Genomic DNA, 14,185 nt, shown 5'->3' on the forward strand with positions numbered 1-14,185 from the left:
GTGGCTCAGTGGTTGATGAATCCGACTAGGAACCATGAGGTTGTGGGTTTGATGCCTGCCCTTGCTCAGGGGGTTGGGGATCCGGCATTGCCATGAGCTGTGGTGTAGGTCGCAGACGATGCTCGGATCCCGCGTTGCTGTGGCTCTGGCAGAGGCTGGCGGCTACAGCTCCGATTGGACCCTGGCCTGCGAATCTCCATATGCCGCGGGAGTGGCCCAAGAAATAGCAAAAAGACAAAAAAAAAAAAAAAAGAAGTACATTATGTGCCCTCCCAGGAAGATGTTAGAAGTGGCAGGACACAGCCCTTGATGTGCAGGGCTGTAGGAATGAATGATCGTTTTCATTTTCATGGCTGTGGTACCGTTACCAGGTTGAGGAACACAAAATTGGAAAAGGATTTTCTGAAAGACAGTGAACTCTCCTTAAGATGGTAAATTTGAGACTTCTCCAGGATATCTAGATTGGAATGATTATTAGGCAGTTTATGTACTAGAATGGTGCTTGAAAGAAGTCTGAGCTAACAATAGGCATTTGAGAGTCACTGTGAGCATGGATGAGATTGGGTAGGGAACACATGTATAGTGACAAGTAGAGCCAAGAACAGGATAATTTGGCTAATGCTGCTTTGGCAGACTGAGCTAGTGAGACCTGAAAAGGGAACTGGAAAGATCAGAGGGGTAGAAAGAAAATTAGGAGATGGAATTTTTTAGATGGCTTCAAGTGGTGGGTTGACTTGAGGGTTATTACAGTTTTAGATGTGACAGGGTCTACTTTGAGGCCATAATCAGCTAGTGATTGACTACACAGGAAATCAAGAAACTTGGCAAATAGGAAATTGGATAAGAGATCCATATGGATATAGAAGCTCTCTAGGATGATGCTGGAGCTTGACATAGAGAACAGAACTATTACTCAGGTTCTGAGGTCCATAGCAGGTCAAAGAGAATGATAGAGGCCTATTTAGATGTGATCAGAAGATTTTTTTTTTTTTGCATCAAAGGGTTGCATATTTCCCTTAGAGTTGTTACAAATTTCTCAATATTTCACATTGGAGATAATGAAAACTAATTTTTTCATGAGAAGAACTATAAACACATGAGAAGCAAAATTATCTAGCCACTGGACAACATCCCTATAGTTCTCCAAACCTATCACATGGTTTCACACCTTTGTACCTCCAGACCTGCTGTTCCTTCTCTGTTCCTACTATTCATTGCCCAGGTTTATTTATTGACTTTTTTGTTTATAGCTTTTTATTACATTTTAAGATAAAATTTACATATAATGATGTTCAAACATATTAAGTATACACTTTTTGAGTTTTGAGAGACATATATACTTATGTATCCCAAATTCTCATCAAGGTATAGAATATTATCATTGCTGCAGAAAGTACCCTCATACTCTTTCCTAGTTCAACCCTACTCACACAACCCAGAGGAAATCACTGTTCTGATTTTTTTTATCACCATAGATTAGTTTTGCTTGTTCTGAAAATTAAGACCATGAATAAATTCATTGTTTTATGAATAGGCACTGTTTATAGTTTGGGGTTCTTATAAATAAAACTTCTGTGAACATTCATGTAAAAGTGTTTTTGTGGATACTTGTTTTCATTTAACTCAGGTAAATAGTTAGGAGTGGAACTGCTGGGTCATAGAGTAGGTGAATGTTTAGTGTCATAAGCAGCTGCCAAAGCTTTTTCCAATGTAGCTGTACCATTTTGCATTATCATCAACAGTTATGAGAGCTGTAGCTGCTCCATGTTATGGTATTATTGTAATGCCATAATACTTGGTGTTATCAGTCTTATTAATTTTAACCATTATGGTGGGTAACTCCTTGGTGCTTTAATTTGCACTTTTTAAAGACTGGTGATGTTGAGCATCTTTTTATGTGTTTACTGGCCATTCATATATTTTATTTTCTGAGGTATCTGGTTAAATCTTTGCTCAATTTTTTCACTGGGTTGTCTTTTTGTTATTGAGTTGCAGGAGTTCTTTTTATACCCTGGTTACCAGTTCTTACCTGATGTATGTTTTGGGAGTATTACCTATCTAAAATTTTTTAAATATTTTCATTTAATGAAATTTTTATTTTAAAATGTATAAAATAGTTATTTGTAAAATTGTATTATAACAACACTTAACATGAGATCTACCTTCTCAAATTTTAAGTGTATGATACATTGTTAACTATAGGTACAGTGTGGTGCAGCAGTTCTCTAGTGTTTATTTGTTTTGCTTAATGAAACTTTATGCCCATTAGTTAGCTAATTCTTGAACATCAAATTGAAGTGTGAACTCTACACGTAAGTCCTCATATCTTAGCCTTATCCCTCTTTGTTCAAGATGCCTTTCCTTCTGCTACTGTTTCTCCTTTGTTGTAGTACTTACTTCATGTTATTGTAAGGATTATTCCTTGAGTATTTACCTTATTAGATGAAAAAATCATTGAAAACAGAGCATGTGTTGTTCTAGTCTGTATTTCCTATATCAGACGTGGAGTTGGACTCATAGTAGACAATTGAAAGTTTGAATAATAGAATTTGTATTCTCTAATTTTCTTGTTTTGCCTCTGTGGTATACAAGTGTAAATTAAATCTAAAATATCATTACCAATGTAAAAATCAAGATACTTTTATGTATATAACCAAGTGTGTATCATCTTCTTCAAAACTTATTCTCTTAAAAGACTATTTCCTATTCCTCTGGTGAAAATATTCTTCAGGGTTCTTTGATTTTGCGGAGGTATCCTCACATTTAAGCAGTAACTGTTGTTTATTATTTTTCTTTGTGAAGTATAATGATAAACAGTTGTTTATTCTAAGCAATATGTAATCAGATCTTTATTTTTTACCCAGTCTGAGATTCTTTGCCTTTTATTTGGAGAAAAATGATGATGCAAGAGCATCAGATTGGCAGCAGGGGAATTTGTTTTAGAAATAGAATTTCAGTTTCTGAGGACCACATCACTCCCCTCTTTCTCCTACTCTTTCTTCAAGCAGGACATCTTAGCTTTGATCTGTGTTTTACACACTAGACTTCTGATTAACTTTCATTTGATGAAAAGCTGCCCCAGCAAAAGAAACTGTGTAACAGAATACATGTGTTTCTGCCTTCCTTGGCCTAGTTTTGCATCTGAGAAGACACACTGAGGTTTTTAGGAATTGGGGGTGCTGGGATGGGGAAGATGGAGAGTCTTTTCAGTAGGGGAGATTGTTTTTGTGTATCTCTGTGTGCTGTGCCAGGATCAGACATGGACATAATGCAGAGCATTTTCAGATCTTCTTTATAGCCATTTTAAATACTGCTTTTCTGGAGCTAAAAGTTTCAAGTCCCTGGATACTCTTTCTCAATCTAACCCACAGCTAGTGGATATTCTTTTCAGCTTTAGACTGTCTTTTTCTCATTCTTCATTTCCATTGCTATTTCAAAAGTTAGCCTTTCATATTGCTTTACTTTAGTGATGTTTTTTATGTTTTACTGCAAAAAAGTGCTTATTGCAGAAGCAATTTTCTTCAACAGAAGAAAATAATAAAAATTACGTATCAACCTACCACCACTCAGAGGAACATTTGGGTTGTTAAAATTATTTTCAATTATTTAAAAAATTTGTGTATATACATAAATCAACTACATCTGAATATCCAAAAGCTTTTGATGTGTAGTAAACTATCCCAAATGTTGTGACTTAAAATAACAACCATGTATTTAGATCATGTATCAGTCAGCTCCAGCTGCTATAACAATATCACAGACTCAGTGGCTTAAAAGAACCAAACTTATTTCATCACATTTCTAGAAGCTAGGTCTGAGATCAAGAGACCAGCCTGGGTTTCTCCTGGTGAGAGCTATCTTCTTGGCTTGTAGCTACCTACTCTACGTTTACTCTTGTGGGCTTTTTACTTTCCTTTTCTTTTCTTTTTGTCTTTTTAGGGCTGCACTCACAGCATATGAAGTTGCCCAGGCTAGGGGTTGAATCAGAGCTATAGCTGCCAGCCTACACCACAGCCACGTAACACTGGATCTGAGCCACATCTACAAACTACACCACAGCTCACGGCAATGCCGGATCCTTAACCCACTGAGCAAGGCCAGGGATCAGACCTGCATCTTCTTAGATGCTAGTCAGATTCCTTTCTGCTGAGCCACAGTGGGAACTCCTCATGGACTTTTCTTGATGTATGCACACACATGAAAAGCACATGCTCATGTGTGTGTGCACGCGTGTACACACACACACACACACACAGAGAGATTTCACTGGTGTCTCTTCTTAAGAGCTCTCTGATGTCTTTCTATTGAATTAGAGGCACAGCTTTATGACCTCATTTAGCCTTAATTACTTTGGTAAAAGTCCTGTCTCTAAGTATAGCCACATTGGGGGTTAGGACTTAAACCTAAGAATTTTAGAGGGACGTTAATATTTGTTCCATTTTTGCAGGTTGGATATTTGAATTGGGTTCAGCTGTGTGGTTCTTTCGGCCTGAGCCAGTCTTAGCTGATTTTGTGTGCTATGGTCAACTGGTGGTGACTGGTGCTGGCTACTGTATGACGGCCTCATCTGGGAAGGCTAGGATGACATAAGCTTCTCCTTATGCCTCTCATAATCCAGCATGCTAGGTCAGGCTGATTCATATGACTTTTGGAGGGCCCTAACAACAACAAGCAGGCAAGTCCCAATCCATAAGAACTTGTCAAGTCTCTGCTTGAGTCATATTTTCTTCTGTTCCATTGGCCAAAGTCACGTTACAGTCATATAGGAGGGTACTATCAAAAGTCTAAGATACAGGGAGGTATGAAGTGCAAATCATTCCACCACATACATGCAATATGCATATATAATTTTTTCCAAAATTAAGGCCAAACTTTACATACTGTCTCATAACATTTTTTTTCTTAATACAAACCTTATTTTTCTGTGTCTTTAACATTCTTCTGTAGCCACATTTTATTTCTTTATGGAAAACATGGTCTTAAAAAGCATTATGAAAACAAATTCAAAAAATATTCTGCTTAAATCATTAGACTGCATTAACCTCTAAACTGAGTATTTGGAAAGGAACAAAAGTCTTGGGATGCATATGATATATAATATTCCTTAAGAACCAGTCTCAATCACTAAGCTAATACTAAGAAGATGATTGAGTAGGGTACTGGACCTATGGAAGCTCATCTTACTTTAAGTGGTACTCTTTTTTTATTAAACAGAATGGCAAACATGTATTGCAGACAATAATATGAAGTGTGCATAGGTTAACACCAGGAGGAATAGAATATGAGGTGAAGCACAGGCCATAGAAGTCATTCTTGACTCTCCTGTATTTCTTACAGCTACATTTGCTCTGTCAGCAAATTCTGATGGATATACCCTCAAAGAATCTTCCTGATCTGACCACTTCTTCCACCTCCACTGCCACCATCCTGACTCAAGCCATTATCATCTCTTGCCTGGGTTGTTAAATTAGCCTATTAAAAGATCTCTCTGCTTATATACTTGTCTCCTTAGGGTCAGTTCTCCAAACAGCAGCCAACATGTTTCTTTTAAAACGTAAGTCAGATCATGTTACTTCTCTGTTCTAACTGATGCAATGGCTTTCTGTTTGATTCAGTAAATGTTTTGGCCTAGCAGAAGAGATTGCACATTCAAAGTATTTAACTGAATAGAGTCTAGTGAAGAGGCTATTTTTAGGGTTTAAGGAAAACAATAAGAAATAGTGAAACAAGCAGTTAGCAACAGCTTTCTTGTTGCCAGGGTTTGAATAGATAAAGGGAAGCAACCGTTTCACCAGAACACCTTGAGGGCCAGAGCCATGGAAGAAGAATGCCTGAAGGAAGCTGCAGCCACATATGACCAGGACAGGGGTTCTTATTTCTCTACTCTCCTGCCAGTGTATCCTTCCACTTGGCCAGACCCAAGTGAAAGCCACAGGGCCCGGCATCCAAGGTGGTGCCATCTGCAGATTCTGCCCTCCAGCACAAAAGGGAGAAGCATAGAAAAGGGTCTTCAGGGGTAAACAGGCATGCCCTTGAATATAAGCCACCATTCTTTGTATAATATGCAAAGTCTTATACAAACATCCTTAACTGTCCTCTCTTCGACTTTAATCTTTGCCTTATTTTCTTGCCAGACCCCTGCACCAAAGCAGAATTCTTGCAGTCTGTGTAGCAAGAAGGTATACTTCTTCCTCATTGCCTTTACATAGACTTTCCTCTGTGTTCAATGCTTTTGTCTCAGATGTTTGTGGCTTATTCAACTTGAGGGGTCTGTTTAAATGTTGCCTTATTTTCCCTGACTACTTTATCATGGAGCCACACTTCTTCCTGCCATCTGTATCCCTCTTCCCTGCCTAATTGTTCTGTATGGCCCTTACCTCCATCTACTATAATGTAGATATGTCTTTGTCTTTTTCTTTCTTTTTTTTTTGTTTTCTACACAAAAATATAAACTCCAGGAAGTATGTCTGCTTTATTCACAGCTCTCCTTAGCACTTGGAACAATGACTGGCTGATAGTAAGTGCTCTACAGATATGTTTTGGTTGAATGAATGCATGAGTTGAACACAAACCCACTCAAGTAAATGGAGTTCCCAAGAGACAATCAAGGCCAACCAGAGAATCCCCTTGTATATGTGTAGAAGAATCTCTAATGAGTAGCTCAGTTTAGGCATATTGGGATATTCTTGTCATCCTTAACAACTTTCTCTAATACCCCTGCCTGCCTATCACCAAGCCATACATACTGCTTCTAAAGGCACTGTTATCAAATTGTACCCATTCTGCCTGTGACCCTTTAGCAACAGATTCTTGTTCCCAACTTGCACACCATTGTGAACACAGGAAAGCTCTCCCCAATGACCCTTATGAAAAACAAAAGCCATTTCTCAATTTTCATCTTATTTAGCAGTAGAATTTGCTACCATTTGTCATGATCTCCTTGCCACAGTTTCTTCTCTTGGATTCCAGGGCAGAAGACTTTTATGAATTTCCTCCTACTTTTCTAACTACTGCTTTTTGGTTTCTTTCACTGATTCTTCCCTTGCTCCCAAGTCATCTAAGTGTTAGAATGCCCCAGGACCTTGTCCTTGGATTTCTTTTCTATGTTTAATTTTTCAGGTGATTTCATGAAATTTCATGACTGATGACTACTAAATTTATGCCACTAGCTTATATTTCTTCCCCCAACTCCAAATTGATATATCCAGTTGCTTAACGTGTTTTAACTTATGTCTTGAACTGAGCTCCTCATAGTTCTCCTAGTAAATGGTGACTGCTGTAGTCTCACCATATTAATATCAGTGCCTTTCTTCTAATTGTTCAGACCAAAACCTGGCTGACTCCTCTCTTTTGTTCATGTTGCATATCTAATCTGTCAGAAAATTCTGTCAGCTCTTCTAGTTTCAGGATGTTAAAAACATTATACTGAATGACCTTATTCATGTAGAACCTTATCATAAATTCCTAAGAAGAATAACATAACAAAGGCTTTAAATTTATTTTACTGCTTTTGCCAACGTAACAAAGGCTTTAAGTTTATTTTACTGCTGTTGCCAACATAACAAAGGCTTTAAGTTTATTTTACTGCTTTTGCAATTGCATTTCATATATTTATGCATTCATTTGTTCACTTAACAAACACTTGCTGAGAGCATGTAATGTCCAAGAAACTCTTAATTGTCAGCAATAGAATTGAGGCCTGAACCTTCGATACCTACTTGTGTGAAAGGCAGAAAGTCAAATAAATAATGATAAACTCTGATAAAGGTTATTAAACAAACTAGCATAAACTGAAACAAAATATAACCAGGAGAATATCAATATTTTAGAGTCAAACTCCTCTTTGTTATTTTTAATTGCCTGGTTTGAGAGATGAAAGCAAAAAAAAAAAATAAATTCCCTCAAATGTGGTACTTTGAAATTCTTCACTCTCAATTTTGGTAATCTAAGATTTACCCCTAGGCTCTAAAGTTTTAAAAGTGATTAAATGCAAAACAATGCATATAATATTATAAATATTGAGGTAACTATGAATGATCAAAGAATAAACAGTGCTGCTCTTCTTGGGACCATACAATGAACAGTTTCAAAAGATACAAATAAATATTAGAGGGTGACAGCTGAACTATGGTGACACATAAAAAGTAAGTACTGAAATTTTATTCAAGTTGTAGTGAAAAGGCAGGTTTCTCCAGCCGCCATCAAACCTGTGAGTCTCAGCAGCAATCTCAGATCTTCATTATCTACCACTGCTCTGTATTTGTTAGCATGTGGAGGGAATTTATTACAGTAGCGCTAGAAAATGTAAATTTATAAGGAGAATACAGATCTAATTGTGTCTTCTCATGGGACATATGATTTCACTGAGACAACAACTACATTCTAAGGAGTGAAAGCTAGTTGTATTTTCTATTTTTTCTAACAGTGGGGACTGAATTAGACTATCAACCCACAACTTATACTTTATGAATAAATCAATTTTTAAAGTCATTTCTGGTTCTTAAAATTACTTAAACAGCTTTGCCTTGGCTATGAGAGGGATGTTAGTTGGCTGAAGACATCCTTTTTGTCATATGTGAAAACTATGCTTGGCAGTGACTCAGAGAAACCCTGGCTGCCCTTGTGACTCTTTATTCCTTAGCTAAGTTCCAAGGGTGAATCCACAAGTGTGGATGGATATGGTCTAGTCAAGTCACTAAAACCAGATGGTTATAAACAGGCCAAGTGTCTCGCGCCTCTTCATCTCTTCATTTGGGTCTAAAATAAAAGACTTGCTGGCTCAGTGCAAATAAAACTTTTTTAATGAAAGGGAGGTCAAGCACTCAGCCATGCTACCTGGCACTATTAAAAGAATCATCTGAAGCTGACTATGGTCACATGAATACTTTGAGTTTAAAATCAATAGAACTAAAGGAAAAAGAGAGAGAAAGAGAAAATCCATGTCATAAAAGAGACAGTTAAAATAGCCTCGGTAGAGGTTGACAGTGTTGTCCACCTGGGATTATAAATGCCAAAAGGATGACTTCTTCTCTTTAAACTCCTTCGTAGCAGGCCAAGACAGGGCAGAGGTAGATAAACTTTCAGTAAATAAATAAAAAAATCCGGACTTCCCATCATGGCTCAGCGGTTAATGAATCCAACTAGGAACCATGAGGTTGCCGGTTCGATCCCTGGTCTTGCTCAGTGGATTAAGGATCTGGCATTGCCGTGAGCTGTGTGGTATGGTCACAGATGCGGCTCGGATTCCGCATTGCTGTGGCTGTGGCATAGGCTGGCAGCAACAGCTCTGATTTGACCTCTAGCCTGGGAACTTCCATATGCCGTGGGTGTGGCCCTAGAAAAGACCAAAAAAAAAAAAATTCAAGAGTGAATGAGAAAAACTGGTATCCTTTGGGTGTGCAAATCCTTCAAGGCCTGGTATGGTAGCCACTGTCCTGGATCTAAGTTGGAGTTTTAGCTGAAACGGAAAATGTAACACCAAATGATTAGAATTTTCCTTTTATAACTTTAAAATATCAATAGATTGCCATTCCTTTCCAAAGGCTGTGTAGTTGCCTACATATCAAGTTGAAATAATCTGTGACTCCTCACTTTTCTCCTTAAGTAGGTTCATGAAACATCAAGTGGACTGCTTCCTTCTAGGGCAGAAACAAGTATATTTTGTTTCTAATCATGGGTAAGAAAAACTAGAATTTATATTGTTTTAAATATTTTCTGTGATTTGAGTTTGAGACTGGGGAGGAAAATCCAGGAAGCTAGATTCACTGGGATGCTTTGGAGCTGAATACATGGGGTCAACTGGTCAATTCAGAGAATGTGGATTAATACAAAAGGGTGCTCTCACTGATAGGAACCTCAAAGCCAGATTGGAGACAGAATTCTCCAGTGATTAAGCACATGATGATTATGTAATGATTTCTATCTAGTAAGTGTTGAGGGAAATTTTTTTGATTTGTCTATAGATGTGTCATCTTCCTTTTCAAACTCTTCTGAGGACACATGCATAATCTTTTCCCTCCAAATGATGGTTATCTCAGGTACAACAATTTTCTATGTAATTTTAATTCCATATATTATATTTTATGTGACTATTTATATTTAGGGGTTTTGTTTCATGCCTAGAAAAGACAAAGCTTTATCTTTGGTAAAAAATAGATTTCTATGGTCCACTAAAGAAAGTTCATTTTGAAGCTCAGAGCAGCCTTACTGGGTGGTAGGGATTGAAAGGGAGAGTAAATGGCCTGGGTGACTTGGAGGTGGTGAGAGGACACTGGATGGAACAACTGGGAACCCGCCATGTATCTCAAATTCTACATCCTTGTTTATCTAGACCCTGCTTTCTCATTCTGTTTTCCATAGCAGTATACCATATTTAGCACAGAAAGTAGGTGTTATATGCATCTAATCTTTTGTTCTATGTGAAATTGAGGAGATACAGGATTATTTTTTAACACATAAATAGTGCATGGAGAAAGGACAATTAAAATTTTTAGAAATGAAGCTACTGACACTTAAAGCAGGGTGAATTAAAGAAGGAAGATTTGGAGTTTCCGTTGTGGCTCAGTGGTAATGAACCTGACTAGTATCCATGAGGATGCGGGTTTGACCTGTGGCCCTGCTCAGTGGGATAAGGATCTGGCATTGCTGTGAGCTGTGGTGTGGGTTTCAGTTGTGGCTCGGATTTGGCATTGCTGTGACTGTGGCATAGGCCAATGGCTATAGCTCGCATTCAACCCCTAGCCTGAGAACTTCCATATGCCACAGGTGCAGCCCTATAAAGACAAAAACAAACAAACAAACAAACAAAAAAACAAAACAAAACAAAAAAAACGAAGATTTGCAGAACCTTTCCAAATACCTGATTACAAATTTGGAATTATAGTTGTTATGCAGTAGTTGCCTTTACCTGTCACAGTAGGGGATAGAATATATGGAAGAAAGTCATGTCTCTTCAAGGAGAAGAATGAATGCTATCATTTTCATGTTTATTATGGCAGCTATTTATGGTAATTCTAAAGCTATTAAATGCTATGAAACACAAACTAGTTCTGATACACTCAAGGAGCAGCCAATTTACACAACAGCTGGGAAAGAAAATCAGAGCCACTCCATTGGACCAGCTGAATCGTGAGAAAGGCATTTCATACCCCTCCAGCTGACGCAGCATGCAGATCAAACTGGCAGCTGTATTTTAGGGAAAATATGTCACAACAGACAAATGTAAGAATAGGACAAATCTACAAAAAGGATTTTCTGCATATGAATCACATTAGTAGGAAAACTTAAGAATGAGTAAGTGAAAAGTTAGACATCATCCCCTCAATATTTAGAAAGCCCCTCATACTCACTGCAACCATCATGAGATAAAGTAAGTTTTTAGAATTCTTTCTCACAGAAACAAAAATCACGAGCCAGAATATCCTAAATATATTCCTCAATGGTCTCTTTGTGCTGTCTTTAGATGTGAAATTCTCACAGAACTGTCAATAATGGAATCAACATAAAAGCCAAAAAGATAAAAGATGAGAGAAAAAACCCATCAGGTATATATTTTTTGCATGTAGCTAGTCAGGGCATACTGCAGCTTCACACTTTAGAAATGTGCTCAGTATAAACTGTTGTCAAAATGATCTTGGCCTTGGCATGTTTTCCGAGTGGTGCATTGTGTTGAGCTTATCATGTGCAAACATTGTTATCTGTGAACCAAGTACCTTTATTTGCTCCATTCATATTGAGCAGGGATGGTCACAGAGTGCTTAAATATTCCCAAAGTCACACAGAAAACAGCAAAGCTGAAATTTGAACCCAGATCATTGAGATTCAAAAGTTTGGATTCTTTGCTTCATTTTACTCTGCCTGGTGGTTTCCTAGTTTTACTTGAAACTACTTGTATTGGGGAGATTGCTGGAGAGTTCCTGGTTCTTTAAGAATGTTCTATCTTGAGCAATTCAACATATTATTCTTTCTCCTCCACTCATTGTTCATGGCAAGAAGTTTTGGAGCCATAGGGATCTAATCTATTCCCTCCTTTGGATGATAGCCACTCGTACAACCTGATTCCATTTTTAGTCTTCTCTTTCTTATGTGATATGTATTGGATCTCTTCAACTTTCTGGCTACTGAGACTGTTACATATTCTCAGTCTCTACATCTCTAAAATGGGGACTGTGATAGGTCTTACCACTCAGCTTTGGTTGAGCGAATTTAATACTAAGTTAATATATGTAAACTCTCTTAGTACCTGGCACATACTCAAACTCATATAAGTTAATATATGTAAACTCTCTTAGTACCTGGCACATACCTGGTACTCAAAAATGTTTGTCATTAATATTATTATTGTTGCTAGTATCATTGCCCATAGGACTATTGTAGGTAGTGATTAAAATGTGATCATATAGGTAAAGCCTCTAGTACAGAACATGAAACAGTTTAATCACTCAATATATGTAAAGTTCCTCACCCTTTCCATAGGCATCTAATGTGTGGGTAGCTTTCATGATCAGTTTCATCCCTGTAAGAGTTTATTTTCTAATTTTTCACATTTGGTGGCCAGTCAGAATTCCATCTCTGTATTAGCAATAGATTTTTATTACGTATATTCCTTTCTTAGACACCTACGACTTCTGACTTTAGAATGAATGTCATGCCATTCTGTTGTACGTCAACTAAAAAAAAAAAAAAAACAAATAATAGTTTGATGGAGTTATGTTCTAAGGGTAGTCAGGGTTTGTTTTAATGAGGACTAGAAAGACATTTGGATACAGACATGACTGTTATGAAGGAAGAAGCTTGTCCTACTCACAGATCCCTAGAAACTCAAGGCACAGAATGCCATGCAGTACCCAGTGGGGAAGTACTGGGATCAGTCAGGAGGTAGACAGCACAAGAAAAAAACACACAGGCCTGTACTGTAGTTTCCATGGGAAGGAACTGATGAGATAGGGTGAGCAGGCTTAGGATTGGGTAGTATGAATAATTTCTGTGGGCTCTGTGGCATAGCAACTGCCCCTAGTTGTCAGGTACCTGGCCCCAGGAAATTAGGGCAGGGAGATTGTGGCCCAGAGTGCAAGAGCCCAATAAAAGAGGTGTTTGGAGGAATGGGCTCTGGACTGGTTGGTTTGCATATGAAAGAAACATTTCCCAGGTGTGTTGTTTGCTATCTATAGGAATTATAACCCCAGGAGGGTCTGTCCCTCTAGGGTCAGCAAGGCCACAAGATGTTGAAGCATGAGGATATAAAAAATAAAAGTCATGGTTAATACAGGTTGATGCCCATGGTGAGAGAGACACCTCACCTGTCTGTGAGCTGATTTGTGAGCTCATTCAGGAAGAAATTGTCTTATCTGTCATTACATTCCCAGCCAAAACTCAGAGCCTGGCCCATAGGATAATAGATATTTAGTGTATTCTAGGTCTTGGCTGCACTACTTAATAAGTTTTGCTTATTTCTTGAAATTTATAAAAATATTTCGGGAGTTTTCTTGTGGTGCAGTGGGTTAAGGATTTGGCATTGTCACTGCAGCAGCTAGGGTTGTTGCTGTGGCACGGGTTTGATCCCTGGCCAAAGAACCTCCATATACCATGGGCATGGTGGGAAAAAAAATTTGGAGGAAAGCAGAAGGTCAAGATAGAACCCTATTTTATCTCTCTAATATGTAATTACATAAAATAATTTTATCTTAGTAATCTGTAATACTTCTTTTGAGTGTAGTTCATATTCACTAATCCCCTACATATGTTTCCAATAATTGATGGACATGAATTTCATGGCATATAGAACTTAGTGTCTCAGCTCTTTGATGAGTCCTAAACCCCTCCCTTGCCCTGCTTCACTTTCTAAATCCATAAACTACTCACTTTCAGCATCTGTGTATCTATTTGTACTCACTACTGTAGTGCTAAGGAAATCAAACACATCTGTCAGTCAATCCAACAGCAGTCATTTATTGAGCACCTGGGGAGTACATAATCCACAGTATATCTGAGTAAATAACAAAAACTAAGCTAAATTACTGTTGTTGAAATGAGTAGAAACAGCAGGCTCTTCTTTAAGGATGAATAAATTCAAGTTGTCCCCATTTTTTAAAGGCTATTTTGGGAATCATAAAATCAAAAGATTTTTTTCCAAGCATTTCCCCTTAACTTTTTAAAAATTAGATTAGCTTTAAAGGAAATTGTGTGC

Source organism: Phacochoerus africanus, chromosome X, assembly GCF_016906955.1.
Source record: "Phacochoerus africanus isolate WHEZ1 chromosome X, ROS_Pafr_v1, whole genome shotgun sequence".
NCBI classification, from domain to species: domain Eukaryota; kingdom Metazoa; phylum Chordata; class Mammalia; order Artiodactyla; family Suidae; genus Phacochoerus; species Phacochoerus africanus.